The sequence below is a fragment of the Chiloscyllium punctatum genome, chromosome 48 (genome assembly GCF_047496795.1).
Source record: "Chiloscyllium punctatum isolate Juve2018m chromosome 48, sChiPun1.3, whole genome shotgun sequence".
Classification (NCBI taxonomy): domain Eukaryota; kingdom Metazoa; phylum Chordata; class Chondrichthyes; order Orectolobiformes; family Hemiscylliidae; genus Chiloscyllium; species Chiloscyllium punctatum.
In genome coordinates, this window is record NC_092786.1 from 5,098,348 (window position 1) to 5,115,355 (window position 17,008).

At 45.3% G+C, this 17,008-nt stretch overlaps 1 long non-coding RNA gene across 1 annotated transcript in view; it reads right to left on the bottom strand.

Annotated features, from left to right (window-relative positions):
• Window positions 1-1,283: 1,283 nt before the first annotated feature.
• Window positions 1,284-17,008, bottom strand: part of LOC140469145 (uncharacterized) — a 47,754-nt gene continuing 32,029 nt past the window's right edge. The window contains exon 3 of the long non-coding RNA XR_011955978.1: window positions 1,284-2,936. This is a non-coding gene — a long non-coding RNA (uncharacterized lncRNA). The remainder of the gene's footprint in view (window positions 2,937-17,008) is intronic.

Genomic DNA, 17,008 nt, shown 5'->3' on the forward strand with positions numbered 1-17,008 from the left:
ACCTTCAGAGAAAGACAACAGTTCACTCTCATGTGGTCTGCACGACATCCCCACAGCAAAGTGTTTACCTCTCAATTACCCTGTGAAATGGGCGAGCCAGCTGCTTAGCTCAAGGGCAGCAAGGGATGGGCAATAAAGGCTAGTCAGCCAGAGACACCCACATCCCATACCTGATTTTTAAATAAGATCCATTCAGATTGGTCCCAGCACAGTTCCAGTGGAACAATGTCCTGGCCAATCACGTTGGTAGATTTAAGGACAGGGCTTTATACTGACAGAGAGGATGCAGGGACAGGCTTCAGGTGAAAGGAGCTCTCCAAATCCAAAGAGAAAACGTGAAGCATCAGAGCAACGTGGGAATTTGACTGAAGACAACGGAAAGGAACAGGATGGGACAAAGTTTAACTAAAACTGTAGATCAGCAAATCCATTTGTGACAGGGAATTGCGGGAACGGGTAAATTATGTTTTTTATTAATGGACAAAGTCTCTGCAACAAGGTAGATGGATTTGTGACACAGAGATAAAAGAGATTTCAACACCAGAGAGAATGTGGTTACAGGGTGAACAAAAGGTGGAACATCAATATTCAATGGTTCACAACCTTGTGCAAATTCAGGCAAAATGGACGACGCTGACAATAATGGGTAAGAAAGGCATTACAGAGAAAGCATTTGGCATCAGATCATGAAGTAGAGTCAGTCTGAATGTCAATTCTGGCTACTACTTGCAAAGGACAGTTTTAGACCACCCAGCGAACAGCATTTCATGGCTCGTCACTGCAATAAATAGGAATTCATTGGAATTTTTAATTCAGGCATGGTGAACACTGAGTGAAACGTCAATATTCGCAAAGTCTGGGACAATCACACTGACAACAGTGATATTGGAAGAGGAGTTCGGATAATTTTTTTCAGTGTTTCTGAGAATAACACATTGTGCAACTGGCGAGGGATGTAACTGTCTCAGAAAGACTGTTGTGTGATAAAACTTAGTGAATGAGTAATGTCACCTGGAGAGATTCTCTGGGAAATTGTGATAAAGTGCAGTTTAAAGAAATATAAAGTTTTAAAGTGAAACACAGAAAGGACAAGCTACAATTAGAAACAAAAACAGCCAATTACATGAGTTGGAGATGAAAACTGACCAAGATAAACAGGCTAAACAGACTGAAATATGTGCCTGTAAATGAACAGTAGAAAACATTTGAAGGAACAGTGTAAAACACTCAACAAAGGGACATTCCACTGAAACAGACAAAAACTCAGCAAGAAATCCCCACCAGTCCCTCACTCAGGACAAAATGGATCATAATAGATTGAGGCTGAGAAGATCACCACAAAGTACTTAAAATCCTGAAGTGAGAGAGAGTTTTAGAGTAAGTTTTAAAGGGATTGCAATGGGCCTGCTCGCAGGAGGAGGGCAATGGGAAGGGGAATCGTTGTCAGGGTTTATTGACACGATACGAACATGGAGAGGTGAAGGTGCTGGAGGTGGTGAGAGTGTTACAGACAGTGGTCAGGGTCTGAACGGTGTTACAAAGCCAGTACAGATTGCTGCAGCTGGAGGGGTTTGCAGAGGTAGGGAGGGACATATGTATTTTTATTTATTCATTCATGGGATGTGGGCGTCACTGCCTGGACCAGCATTCTTTGACCCGATGCTAATTACCCAGAGATTGTTGGGGCCCTGGTGGATAAATATAATACCTTGCTGGCCACAGGTGAAGGGCTGAATGACTGGAGGATCACTAATGTGGTTCCTTTGTTCAAGAAGGGCAGCAGGGATAGGCCAGGTAATTACAGAGCAGATAGTCTGACAGCAGGGGGAGGGAAATTATTGGACACAATTGTGAAGATAAATCAACACTTGCAAAGATAAGGATCAACTTATCTAACCAAAAGCAAAATGGCATAATGATAATTTTGATGGTGGGAAGGTTGCTGTGCTCACATTTCTGGGTCAGAGAAATGGGGAAAAAGAACGCTTCACACCTCACAGAATGACAACTGAAAAGCAGTTAAATCAAACCAAACGTTCAGTCAGGGAGAGAATATTTCCCTGGAGTTTGAGTAGCTGGAAAGTGATGGTGTCTGGGAATAGCGGGATTTTGTTTTACAGGAGGTTGAAAGCTTTAAAACTGTTATATTCAGACAGTTTACGTTATTTTCTTTAATTTTATTTGCTGCGCAAAAAGCTTTTGCAACATTTTAAAGCCAAAATTTAGAAACCTTGTGTTAATGATAAATGTTAAATAAAATCCATCAAACCATCCCTCACTGAAAACTGTTGTGGAAGTGCAATCTCCTGGAGAATCCCTGCCCACTCCTTCCTACCCGGGCACCATGGCTATATACATACCTGGGAGATAGCAGCAGGAGGAGACCATTCAGCTTTTCAATCCTGCTCCACCATTCAAGGGGAAACAGCTGACCATCCAGCTCAGTCTCCTGTTCCTGCTGTGTTCTAATCCCCTTTCATGACTTTACCTCGAAGAACTATATCTAAGTCCTCCTTTGGCTTCACTGCCTTTTATTCCAGTGGTGTGGCGGTGTTACTGTGTGGGTGTAGGCAGGGGTAATGTGATGGTGCTGCCTCCTGGAGGATGCTCTCAGCGTCCCTCATCATCCTGCAGTAACATCAATTGGGTTTCAGCAACTAGAGATAGAACCCATTTCCAGGATATGGGCATCACTGGCTCAGCCAGCATTGATTCCCCATCTCTCGTTACCCTTGCGAAGATGGTAGGGAGCTGCTGTCTTGAACCATTCACAGTCCATCTTTTCGCAGATAGACCGACAATGCTGGGAGGGAGAGTGTTAAAAGGATTTTGGCCGAGTGATTCTCCATCTTTGGTTCATCAAATGCTGGTCAACTTAATCACAATCTGCACGTGATTTTGAGATTTCAGTCTGCAAATCTTCACCATCTAGCACCCTGTATAAAGGAATATGTAAAGATTAGAAATTCAGAACAGACAATTCTAGTTTCTCTGGAATATCTTTTTCCCCTTTCTTCCCCCAAAGCTGTAACACTCCAGCCCACTTACTCTCTCCCACCATTCTGACTCTACTACCCCCTAATGTACACCCTCCCCATTCTCATGGTGTTACTGATAAACAGATCCATGCCACCACTTCCTGTCCCTGGTTAGACTCTGCACCCTTTCTGGGTTCACTTCCTTTCCCTTCAGTTGCTGCAAGTCAATAATGTAACAGCAGAATGAAACAAAAGGAAACAGAAAGGGAGGTGGCAGATCCTGGACAGAAGAGGAACCTTCAGACTGGGAGAATGAGTCAGATTCTTCCTTGTTTCCCATTGGTAGATTCCAGTGTTATGACAAGTTGCGAATGGAACTTGGTCCCATCTGGGCGTAGAGTCACTTTGACCCCCCCCCCCAACAGATCAATACCATCGGCAGATGCATCCCTTCTCCAGCCAATCACAGTGTGAAATGCTTTCCGCTAGTTACCCCAAAGAACATGTTTCAAAACCCACCCACATTCTGTACATGTAGTGCTAGGTTTCCCCACACACGTGTGGTCCCTGCCTCAGGGACTGTGGGAGTTGTAGTCCCCATGAAGCCTCTGGACACCTGTCCCTGGAAAGTGAAAGAAAGTGTGGGCTGGAGGGTGTTGCGTGTAGGATATCTATTCAGACACACAGGACATGGGCTGTCACTGGGATTTACTGAGACATCCGCTTAGACACCTCGATTTCTGATGTAAGGAATATACATTCAGCCAATTGCCGGGTGGGGAGGTTAATAAGGGGCAGCAGATTTTAAGCAGAGGTGGCTCAGTGGCTAGCACTGCTGCCTCACAGCGTCAGGGACCCGGGTTTGATTCCAGCGTTAGGCAACTGTGTGGAGTTTACACATTCTCCCCATGTCTGCATGGTTTTGTTCGGTGCTCCAGTTTTCTCCCACAGTCCAAAGATGTGCAGGTTAGCTGGATTGGTCATGCCAAATTGCTCACAGGGTCCATGCATGTGCTGGTTAGGCAATTAGCCACGGGAAATGCAGGGTTACAGGTAATGGGTGGGTCTGAATGGGATGCTCATCATAGGGTTGGTGTGGAATCGATGGATGAATACCCTGTTTCTGCACTATAGGGACTCTATTCTAATCTCATGAAGAAGAATGCACCTATCTCAATGTGTTGTGAATCTGTGGAATTTCCTATTTAAAATGCAGTGGATGCCAGGACAATGAGCCAATTTAATGAAGAGATACAGATGTTGAATTTGCAATGAGTTGAAGCGTGAGAGAGAGCAGGCGGGAAAATCCAGCTGAGACCGAGGTAAGCTCAATCATCACCGTATTAAATGGTGGAGCTGGTTCGAAGGGCTGCATTGCCTCTCCTGTGCCCAGTGCTTATCTTCTTACGGTAATAACTGGAAAGGTGAATCCAAACATCACCATCTTCACCAAAGGAGATTTTCAGAAACAGCAGGATAGTCAGGTGGATTAGCGTTCCTAACTTAGGTAGTGAGGAAGCGTGTAGGAGATAATGGTTTTGCAATGTTAAACTGAGGGGAGACAGTGATTTATGGTTTTAGACTGTGCAGTACATTCACACCGTCCAGAATGCTCTGTTGTGAATATCTATTCTGGACTTTATTACAAAGCCAAGGTCGCTGACAATGAAACCCAAAATACCCAGGAAACATTGCCTCCCCTCATAATCTGATAAAAAGACTTGACATAAGTCTGATAGAATTTAGAACACAGAAGATTAAATCCAATCCCAAGATCCTGTGCTTAAATAAAGGAGACTACAATAGGAGGAGGCAGGAGTTGGCGAATGCAGAATGGAAGCAAAGACTTTACTGTGGGACAGTTGACAGATAGTGGAGGAATATCAAAGTAATTTTTCAAATTTCTCAGCAAAAGTATATATCAGTGAAAAGGAAGGACTGTAGGAAAAGGAGTAATCTGCCATGTCTAAGGAAATAAGGGAGTCTATCAAATTGAAGTAGAAGGCAGACAAATTGTCAAAGACCAAGGATAACTTCGGAGATTGGAAAAACTTCAAAGATCAACAGAAAGCATGATGGAATTGGGGATATAAAGTGATGAGTAGCTATCCCCAGGGACAGAATAGCAGTTTACACTGCTAGAGGGAAACCTATTGTGTGGAGAACATATGGCCTCCGTAATTGTTGAAGTACTTAACTGTTACCATAGAGATAATCCTGATCAAAGTAAAAATCACAGCACACTCCAAAAGCTTGTATTTCCAAATAATCCTGTTGGACTATAACCTGGTGTTGCGTGATTTTTAAACTTTGTCGACCCCACCCCAACCCCGGCTCCTGCACATCAGAATCCTGATAGATACCCCACTGAAACTGAAGCGCCTCTCAGGTACTTGAGGGAGCCACAGGGGTGTGGGGGAGGGTGTGTGGTTTAACCACAAAGTGCTGAACTGAACTAGACTTTCTAACTGCCGTTGCCATGGAGATAATACTGAGAGACAGTCTGTATTCAAGGTCCCAAACCACAAAGGTTTAAGAATGGGAGTGGCACATCGGATAGGCGGGGAGTTACCTGATGCTGCCTGGAGGTGTTTTGCATGTACACTATCCATGTAACTGCCATGTCTCATCAATAAAAGACTCAAAGAAAACCTCTCAGAGTTCTGTGCCTGGTTATCCCTATCCAGCAGAGTTCAGGAATATGAGTACACAGCAGTCAGTCTTCACAGTGGAGGATATGAAGAACATGCCAGTAATTGATAAGGAGACTGAGGAAGGTGAAGATCTAGAAACGACCATTATCACGATAGAGTTAGAGCTGGGCAAAACAATGGAGCTAAAGGTAGACAAGTCTCATTGCCCTGATAAAATACATCCCAGGATACCAACAGAGTTAGGGGGAGAAATAGCAAATGCACTTAGAGTTATAGAATCCTGCAGCAGAGACAGGCCCTTTGGCCCATGCCAATCAGAATGTCCATCCACACTAACCCCATTTCCCTGCACTTGGCCCATCTGCTTCTGAAACTTTCCTATCCATGTATTTGTCCAAATGTCTTTTACATGTTGTTAATATAACCACCTCAACCACTTCGACTGGCAGCTCATTCCATATACATACCACCTTTGTGTAGAACAGTTGCCCCTCAGTTTCCCATGTATTCTTTCTCCTCTAACTTTAACCTGATGCCCTCCAATCCTTGAGTCCCTGAGAAAAAGACCGAGTGCATTCACCTTACCCATGCCTCTCATGGTCTTATACACTTCTATAAAATATTCCCCCACAGTTTCCTCTGCTCTAAACAAAAACGTCCTCAATTGTCCAACCTCTCCCTGTAACTCAGACCCCTGAGACCTGGCATCATCTTTGTAAATTTCTTCTTCACCTTTCCAGTTGAATAACAAACCTACACTGCACTCATCACATTTCCCGTGTTTCCCTACGGTGCTGGAACCGATGTGACAACACCAATGGATTACAATCAATGATCAATAACTCACTCCATTACAACAATTCCATTTTCATAGCTTTTTCCATGATGCAGGAATCCTTTGGTCTTTGTGGTTTCATGGCTAATTGTCCTCATACAAAACCAATCTGTGGCTTGACTGTTCCAGGGAAATGTGCCATGAAATTTTCGACTTTCAAAAACCAAGTCCGCACGCTAACATGGACTTCACTGTCTCAGTACTTTTTTCGTCACACTGATATTTGAAATATTCATCCACGGAGAGAATGCAAACCTTTCCTTCCAGATGAAAAGGCCAATGATATTCAGATCAGCACGGATCCAGTAACATGAAGTTCAATTTGAATTTCTCAACTGCAAATCCCCCCTTTCAACACTCTACAGCAGAGAAAGCAAAGCACTGGAGATCCTCAGCAGGTCTGGCAGCATCTGAAATGGTGACAGATGCAGGAAACATTGCAGCCTTGAAGAAGTGTTGAGATGATCACACCAGGCATGTGCGCTTGATGACGATTATGGATAAGATGGGGACAGGGATCCCTTTCTGGAAGGGCCTTGGTGAGACCACACCTGGAGTACTGTCAACACCTTTGTTCCCCCTTTTCCAAGGAAGGCTCTCCTGGTTATTGAGAGAGTAAAGGAGGATCACCAGATGAGTCCTGGGATGTGAAGATAGTTAAGGACTGCAGATGCTGGAAGTCAGAGTCTGTACAATGTGGACCTGGGGAGGTGCAGCAGGTCAGGCAGCATCAGAGGAGCAGGAAGGTTGATGTTTTGGTCTTGATAAATAACCCTGACCCAAAATGTCAACTTTCCAGCCCCATCGTATTCATGCTGGTCATCAAGCACCTATTTATGCTAGTCCCACGTTCTGGCACTCAGCGTGTAATCGATATTGTCCTGCTTGGTGTGATCATCTGAACACTTCTTCAAGGCTGCAATGTTTCCTGCATCTGTTACCATTTCAGATGCTGACAGACTTGCTGAGGATCTCCAGCGCTTTTTGTTTTTATTGCAGATTTCCCCCATTTTGCTGAAGCACAGAGTCATTGACATGTAAACAGCTCCACGTTTTGTTGACTCACATTCCTGGGATGGCAGGACTGATGGATGAAGAGGGACTCAATCTTCGTTTAATCCTCCTTTCCTTTGGCTTTCTGAGCCGCTAACTACATCACTAATGTTCTACCTCCCATTCCCAGTACTGAATCTGACCCATCTAAGCCTACACTTTCGTTCCCATACCCCTGCCAGACGAGTTACAAACTCACCAATAGAACTGGCAAAAGCCCCCACCAGATTTGGCTCAGCTCTGCCCGGGGGTAACCGGTCAGGCTGGTACAGGTCCCACCCAGAAACAGTCCCAGTGCCTGAAGAATCAAAACCCTTCTGTGGTACACCATTTCCCCAGCCACACATCCAGCTGATCTACTTTCTCATTCCTGCTCTCATTAGCACATGGCACTGGGAGTAAGTCTGACATTATTACATTTCAGGAGCTACATTTTAATGTATCTCTGCTCTCCCTACGTCCAGCTTTCAGGCCCTCATCCCTCTGTTTAGCGATATCGTTGGTATCTGAGTGTTGCACGACCACGGCCTGTTTACCCTCCAGCTCCAGAACGTCCTGCAGCCACTCCATGATATCATGGATCTTGGCACCAGGGAGATTACATACCATCCTGGATTCATGTCTGGGGGCACAGAAGTGCCAGGCTGTACCCGATTATTGAATCCCCTGTCACTATAGCCCTGCCACTCTCATTCCTCTTGTTCTGATCAGCAGAGCTCTCTGTGGTGTCATGAACCTGGCTGATGCTGATTTCCCGAGAAGCCACCCCACCCATTCCCGCCTTTACAGAATCCCAAGCGGTATACAGTATCTGTATGAGGAGGGGATAACAACAGGGGACTCCTGTACTCACTTCCTGAGCCTTTTACTAGATCTGATGGTCACCCATTCCCTTTCTGCCTGTGTAACCCTCACCTGCAGTGTGACTAACTCACTAAACGTGCTGTCCATAACATTCTCAGTATTGCAGATGCTCCACAGTGAGTCCACTCACAGCTCCAGCTCTGAAAAGCAGTTTCCCAGTAGCTGCAGATGGGAACCCTTGCTGCACAAATAGCCATCAGGGACACTGGAAGCGGCCCTTATTTCCTACATTGTGCAAGAGGAGCACACCACGGGTCTGAGGGCTCCTGTCACAATATCTCTCTACATTCATCTAGTTACTCCCATTAAGAGAATTTAAATGAGTGAGTAACCTTCCTTCACTTCAAACATGTCCATTATAATAACAAAAAAAATCTTTACTTAAGCTGATATGTCATACTTTAAAAACTTAAATACTCCACAGGTATCACTGACAAATTGGCTATTCCCATTGGGACTGTGAATTTCTGAAAGGCCTGAACTAAAACAGAGTTTCAGCTTCACCTTCTCCCTGTCTCACCTCACTATTTACACCCAACTCCAAAACACTCTCATTGAGCCAAGCAGCCCTCACAATGCAGCCCTGTCATTTTCATTGTCTGCTCACACCTACACTGCCCTCAGCCTCCTGTACTTTTCAAATGCAACACAATGGGAGCTCATCTTTCAATTCAGCCCTTTGTAACCCCAGAGTCAACAAGGACTTTGGCAGTTTCTGAATGAACAGACAGTTGTCCGAATCTGGAACGTTCCACCTGAAATGGTGCTGGAATTTGAGTCCACAAGGAATTTCAATGAGAAATTTGCAGAGAATTGGAAGTAGGGAGTTTACAGATTAACATTACAAAGTGGATGATTGAGACTAAATCTGACAGTTCCTGCAAAAAGACGAGGTGTAATTTGGATAAATCTGTGCTCTCTCTCAGGCCAATACCTCCTTCCACAGCTAGAGGGGCCAAGAATTGAACACATACCCCAAGGGTGATCCAACCATGACCTTGAACATCTTTCTGCTTTTGGCTTGACAAAAATATTGAAGGAATTTTCCCACAGACAGAACAGACAAACCTTTCTCGTTCCACAGTTAAATGCCAATGATATTCAGATCCTGATGACTCTGCTGACTGTAGGAACTTATTTATTGAGATCCCTGTCTCAATTATTCTCAATTAATATCCTATAAAATGAATTCACAAAACAAAGCTCACAGTCAGTGCAAGTGAAGGCAAACACTTCTCTTGGTTTCTGTTTGATGTGTAAATGCTCCTCTTCAAATCACCCCGTCCCCACCCAGGAAGAGGACACGTGCATGCTCCTTGCTGTACCTTGCCCCAAATAAAGATGGTGGCCATAACCCAGGACCTCTCACTACCTGAGGCCCAAGCCATCTTCCCCTTTGCTGCAAATGTGGGACCAAGAGTTTCTAATTCAGACTAACGACCTGCCCAGAGTGTAACTAAACCCTCCCAGTCTACACTGATACATTTCATCTGGTTTCTGCTGCCACTCTCCCCTTTCCCCCTCCTGCACACACCATGGGTCATCATGGGTCCAGTGACCCTTCCTCAGAACCGATGACAGCTGGGAAAATTAGAATCCCTTCAGGAAACAGGCCCTTTGGCCCAACAATTCCACACCCACCCTCCGAAGTTTATCCCACCCAGACCCATTCTCCTATTCTATTACTCTCCATTTCCCCCGAACTAATGCACATCCCTGAACACTACAGGAACCTTAGCTGGGCCAATTCACCGAACCTACAGATCTTTGGGCTACAGGAGATAGGAGTTAAAGAGTAAATAATAGGTGGGGACAGAGCCCAAAGAGACACAGGAACATTTGGAAAGATAAAGGAGTGGGAAGTTGGAAAGCTGTTAATGGAGGAGACAGGAACCTTCTCGCATCTCAGTGGCGGTGGTGGAAATGGCGGCTGATGATCTACATTGTGCCTGCAAAAAAGACCCTGAGCTTCCAGTTGCCTGCTCTTTAACACACAAGACTGTTCCCTGTCCAACATCTCTGTCTCATGCTTACTGCAGTGTTCCAGTGAAGCTTGATGCAAGCTGGAAGAACACTTCAGAACATACCAAATGGCTTCCTATTTCAAGGGCTGCAATTTCCCCTCACATGTGGTCAACAATGCCCTCCAGTGTATCTCCTCCACTTCCCACACCACTGCCCTTGAACCCCACCCCTCCAAATGCAACAAAGATGGAATCCCACCATCCTCACCTTCCACACAGATGCAACGCATCATCCTCTGCTCTTTCCACCATCAGATCCAACCACCTGAGATATATTTCCCTCCCCACCCCTTTCAGCATTCCACAGAGACCATACCTTCTGTGACTTCCACGTTAGATCCACGGTCCCCACCAAACCACCCTACACTCCAGGCACCTTCGCTTGCCACTGCAAGAGGTGGAAAACCTGTGCCCACACCTTCCCCTCACCTCCATCCAAGGCACCACTTGATCCTCCTACATCCAGCAGAGATTTCCCTGCCCACCCAAACACCTCACCTTTTGTGTCCCTTGCTCTCAGGACACCAAATTGTGGAATATTTCATGGAACATTTCTGGGACACATGCACCAACCAACCCCACCGCCCTGTGGCCGACCACTTCGGCTACCCCCCACACCCTCCGTCACCACGCTGCCAAGGACATGCAAGTCCTCCATTCCAAATCCGAGTCACCCGACACCTGGAGGAAGAACACCTCCATCTTCCACCTTGGGAACTTTCAACCACACGGCATCAAGGTTTCCTCATCTCCCATCGCACAACTTATCTCAGATTCAACCCTCCAACTCGGCACTGACCTCTTGAACTGTCCCATCTGTCCATCTTCCTTACCAATTGTCCATTCCACCCTCTCACCACGATCCTCCATCTACAACTACCTGTTGCCTCCCTAGCTCCCTTGCACCCAACCCCAAACACCCCTCCTTATTTATCTCTCAGCCATATTCCACCACCCACATTTCTGATGAAGTGCTGACATGCCCAATACGTCAATTCTCCTGCTCCTTGGATACTGCCTGACCGGCTGTGCTTTTCCAGAGCCACACTTTAACACAAGCTGGAATAACAACACCTCACCTCCCTCTCGGGGACCCTGCAACCCTCTGGCTTCAGCATCAAATTCAATAATTTTAGGTCCTGAACTCTCCCACGTCCTAATGTCTTTGCCCCCTACCCCACATACCAGGCCTTGTTATTAAGTAGCCTGCCATTACACACTACCTATGGTTAGCCACTAACAGTCCCCATAAACAGCTATTCACCCTCCCCCCATCCGATCGTTATTCACTCCTTTGTCCAACTGCTCCTATCTCTCTCTTTGGACTCTATCCCCACTTATCATTTACTCCTTAACCCCTACCTTCTGCATAAAAACAGACTTTTTTTTCTCAGTAACATCAGTTCCTGAGGAAGCGTCACTGGATCGAAAACGCGAACTGATTTCTTTTCACAGATGCTGCCAGATCTGCTGAGCATTTCCAGTACCTTCTGGTTGTTGTGTGTGATTTACAGCATCCGCAGTTCTTTTGGTTCAAATTTACCCGGAGTATCTAATTCAGGTCCAGCAGACTGAAACAGTGTTTATCAACCTTCCCAGTCCACACTAACTCCATCTCTCTCCCAGTATCTGCTGTCTCTCCCACTCCTTCACATTCAGTCCCCCCTCACAGTGACACTGCGCCTGCAAAGCTGATGGTCATGTGTTGGCCTGCTGGACCCACCCCTCATTCACTCCCATTGGCTGGAGGATCATGCCATCTCTCCTATTGGTTTGAAGCTGTGTCAATCAGCCAGGCCCCATTGTGACCTGAGTGGTGGGATCCTCCCAGGTGCATCAGAGGCTGAGGGGTGACCTCATAGAGGTTTATAAAACCATGAGGGGCCTGGGTAGGATAAATAGACAAGGTCATTTCCCTGGGGTCGGGGGAGTCGAGAATGAGAGGGCATAGGTTTAAGATGAGAGGGGAAGGATTTAAAATGGATCTGAGGGGCATTTTTTTTTCCCACTGAGGTTGGTGCGTGTATGGAATCTTGTGTCAGGAAGTGGAGGATGTTGGCACAATTAAACCATTTGGCATCTGGATGGGTATATGAATAGGAAGGGTGTAGAGTGATATGTGCCAAGTGTTGGCAAATGGGTCTAGATTAGGTTGGGATATCTGGTCAGCATGGACCAGTTTAACCAAAGGGTTTATTTTCATGCTGTACATCTCTACGGCTCTGCCCTGTGATGAGCTTCATCATTCACAGTGAATGGGTCAGTATCACAGAACATAGGGGCTGGGGGCTATTCAGCCCATTGGGGCTGTACTCTCTCCCTCTGGAGATGGTGCCAGTCAGTCCCAACTCACATCCCATTTGGACATACCTCTCCAAATCCTTCCTTAAAAAAGTTAAATTTCAAATTTGTTTTGACAATAACTACCGTGTCTGCATCCAGCTGTCTTATAAACTGTTCCAGATGCTCAGAACTTAGTGAGTAAAATAATCTTCACATTTTTCCTCGGCATTATTTGCCAGTTTCCTGAAAATAGTTACTAAAAATTGTGACGTGAAAAATTTCTCACTCTGTCTCTCTGTAAATGAAATACCCTGGAAACAAATCAACTCCTGGTCGCAATCACTGCTTAACCTTCTCAGCTTCAAGGAGAATTGTCTGGCCTTCTGCTAACTCTCCATAAAAGAGAAACCTATCTTAATTTTAATTTATTAGTGTCATAGAGATGTTACAGCACAGAAACACACCCTTCAGTTCAACTTGTCCATGCCGACCAGATATCCTAAATTAATCTCGTGCCATATGCCAGCCCTTGGCCCATAGCCTTCTAAACCTTTCCCAATCACATATCCAATGAGATGCATTTTAAATGTTGTAACTGTACCAGCCTCCACACTTTCTCTGGCAGCTCATTCCATACACGTGCCACGTTCAGCTTCAAACTTTGCCCCTAATATCCCTTTTTTATCTTTTCCCTCACGCCTGTGCTTTCTAGTTTTGGACTCACCTAAACAGGAATAAGACCCTGGCTGTTTACCCTATCCATGCCCCTCACGATTTTATCAACCTCTATGGTCACCTCTGAGCATCCGATTCTCCAGTGAAAACAGCCTCAGTCTATTCAGCCTCTCCCTATAGCTCAATCCCTCAAACCTGGCAACATCTTTGCAGCTTTTCTGAATCTTTTCAAGTTTCACAATATCATTCCAATAGCGGGGAGACCAGGACTGAAAGCAGAATTCCAGAAGTGGCTGAATGAGTGTCCTGTACAGCCGCAAAATGATGTCACAACTCCTGTACTCAATGCACAGACCAATAAAGGCAAGTACACCAAACACTTTCTTCACTACCCTGCCTATCTATGATTCCACTTTCAAGGAATTATGAACCTGCACTCCAAGATCTCTTTGTTCAGCAATACTCCCCAGGACCTTCCCATTAAGTGTAGAAGTCCTGCCCTGATTTGCTTTTCCAAAATGCAGAACCTCACATTTATCTAAATTAAACTGCATCTGCCACTCCTCAGCCCATTTGATTGGAGTCTCATTGTACTCTCGGGTAACTTTGCTGTCCATTGCACCTCCAATGTTGGTGTCTATTGTAAACCTACTAACCATAGCTCCTATATTCACATAGAAATCATTTATATAAATGGCCAAAAGCAGTGGACCCAACACCCAATCTGACAGCATATTGCTCATCACAGGCTTCCAGTACAAAAAGCATCCTGCACTATGACACTGACTGCTCAGCAAGGTTAGAGCTTATGGCATACAGGGAGATCTAACCATTTGGATACAGAACTGGCTCAAAGGCAGAAGACAGAGGGTGGTGATGGAGGGTTGCTTTTCAGACTGGAGGCCTGTGACTAGTGGAGTGTTACAAGGATCACTGCTGGATCCACTACCTTTCGTCATTTATATCAGTGACTTAGATGTGAACATAGGAGGTATAGTTAGTGAGATGACACCAAAACTGGAGGTGTAGTGGACAGTGAAAAAGATTACCTCAGAGTACAATGGGATCTTGATCAGATGGGTGAATGGGCTGAGGAGTGGCATTTTGGGAAAGCAAATCTTAGCAGTACTTATACACTTAATGGTAAGGTCCTAAGGAGTGTAACTGAACAAAGAGACCTTGGAGTGCAGATAGATAGGATAGTGAACGCGGCATCTGGTATGCTTGCCTTTATCAGACAAAGTATTGAGTACAGGAGTTATGAGATCATGTTGCAACTGTACAGGACATTGGTTAGGCCACTTTTGGAACGTTGCGTACAAATCTGGTCTCCATCCTATTGGAAGGATGTTGTGAAACCTGAAAGGGTTCAGAAAAGATTTACAAGAATGTTGCCAGGGTTGGAGGATTTGAGCTTGGCTGGGGGTTGAATAGAGGTTGAATAGATTGGGGCTGTTTTCCCTGCAGCGCCGGAGGCTGAGAGGTGATCTTATCTATGTACATAAAAACCTGAGGTGCATGGATAGGATAAGTAGAAAGTCTTTTCCCTGGCGTGGGGGATCCCAGCAGTAGAGGGCATAGGTTTATGGTATGAGGGGAAAGACTTAAGAGACTTGAGAAGCAACATTTTCACACAGAGGGGGTACGTGTATGGAATGAGCTGCCAGAGGAAGTGGTGGAGGCCATTACGATTGCAACATTTAAAAGGCATCTTCATGTGTATATGAATAGGAAGGACATGGGCCGGGTGCTGACCGGGGGGACTAGATTGCATTGGGATATCTGATCAGCATGTACTGGTTGGACCGACGGATCTCTGTTTCTGTGCTGTCCATCTATGACTCATTTTCCTTCCAGCCAATTCCGTATCCAAACAGCGAGTTCCACCAGAATTCTATGGTATTGAACCTGCTAACCAGTGTGTTATGTGAAACCTTGTGTCTTTCTCAAGTCCATGCTGACTCTCTCTAATAATTTCTTGCTTTTCCAATCACTTGTAAATCCTGTCCCGGAGAATCCCTTCTAACAACTTCTCTGCCACTGACTTCAGGCTCACCTGTTTACAGTTCCCTGGCTTTTCCTGACCACCTTTCTCAAATAATGGCACCAATCCTCCAGCACCTCACCTGAGCGATCGATGACACAAATATCGCAGCGAGAGGCCCAGCAAAAGCTTCCCTAATTACCCACAAAGTTCTGGGATACACCTGATCAGATTCCAGGGATTTATCCACCTTTATGCGTTTTAAGACATCCAGTACCTCCTCCTCTGTAATATGTACACTTGCCAAGTTATCATTATTTATTTCTCCAACTTCTCTAACTTCCATATCCCCTTTCAGTAAAAACTGACATGAAATACTTATAGAATCTCTCCCACCTCCTGCTGTTCCATAGACAGTCTTGTTGATCTTTGAGGGTCGCTATTCTCTGCCGAGTTATTCTTTTGTCTTTAGTGTATTTGTAGAATCTCTTTGGATTCTCCTTAAACCTATTTCCCAAAGCTATTCTCATGTCCCCCATTTTGCCTCCAGGTTTCCCGCGAGTATACTCCTACTGCCGTTATAGTCCCCTGGGGACTTACTCAAACCCAGTGGTGTGTATCTGCCATATTCTCCCTTCATTTTCTTGACCACAGCCTCAATTTCTCAGGTCATGCAGCATTCTCGATGCATCGCAGCCTTGGCCTTAACAGGGACATACTGTCTGTGTACTCTCATTGTCACAGGCCTATGGAGGCAATGGCAGATGAGGACAGAGAAACAATTATTATCAGTAAAGAGGTATTGTTGGGAAAGCGAACAACTCATCCTTATCTCTATAATTCCTCTCTAGCCTCAGAACTATCACTATCCCTGCATCAAAAACATCTCAATCTCTGCAACATCCTCCAATGTAACCTCTGTCACATTTTCCTCCAAAAAAAACATTAATCAATCATGTACCACCTATTCTAATATCACCTTCTCTGACCTGGTTTCTATTGTGGCTTGTCATATTCCTATATTACGCGTCTGTGGTCCACATGACGGAAAACGGTTTTGTGGTCCATTGGGTTTATGCTGTAAAGAAATCTCCCAGCTAACTATTTTAATCCCATTTTCCAGCACTGAGCCCATAGACCTGTCAGCCTTGGCCTTGCAAGTGTGATCCTAAATAGATTTTAAATGCCTTCGGGGTTTCTGTCTCTCACTCTCTTCCATACAGTGAGGTTTAGTGCATCTGTTGCTCGATGCTATCACCCACAGGGTTCAGAGCAGCTGGGTCTGTGCGAACCACAGATCGCCCACACATTAAGAAGGATGGCAGGGTCCCTGAGACGGGGCACAGGAGATTTACCAGGATGGTTCAAGGAATGGGGGATGTTAGTTGCAAAATTTGTGGGGCTTTTTTAACATTAATTGTTCACGTGACATGTGTGTTGCTAATACACATCAAGAATAACCATCCACAATTAATGGACTCTCCTTTTCAACCTCTCCCCTTGCCTGTGCTGTGGTAATACTCAGGTTAACCACTACCAGATATCTCTCTATAATGAGAGAGCAGTCCTATGGTCGGGTAGGACAATGCTGACTTGATCTTTTACACAGTGATGCCACTGTACCTCGAGGGTCGGGAGAGGGAATGCTGAAGGCGGTG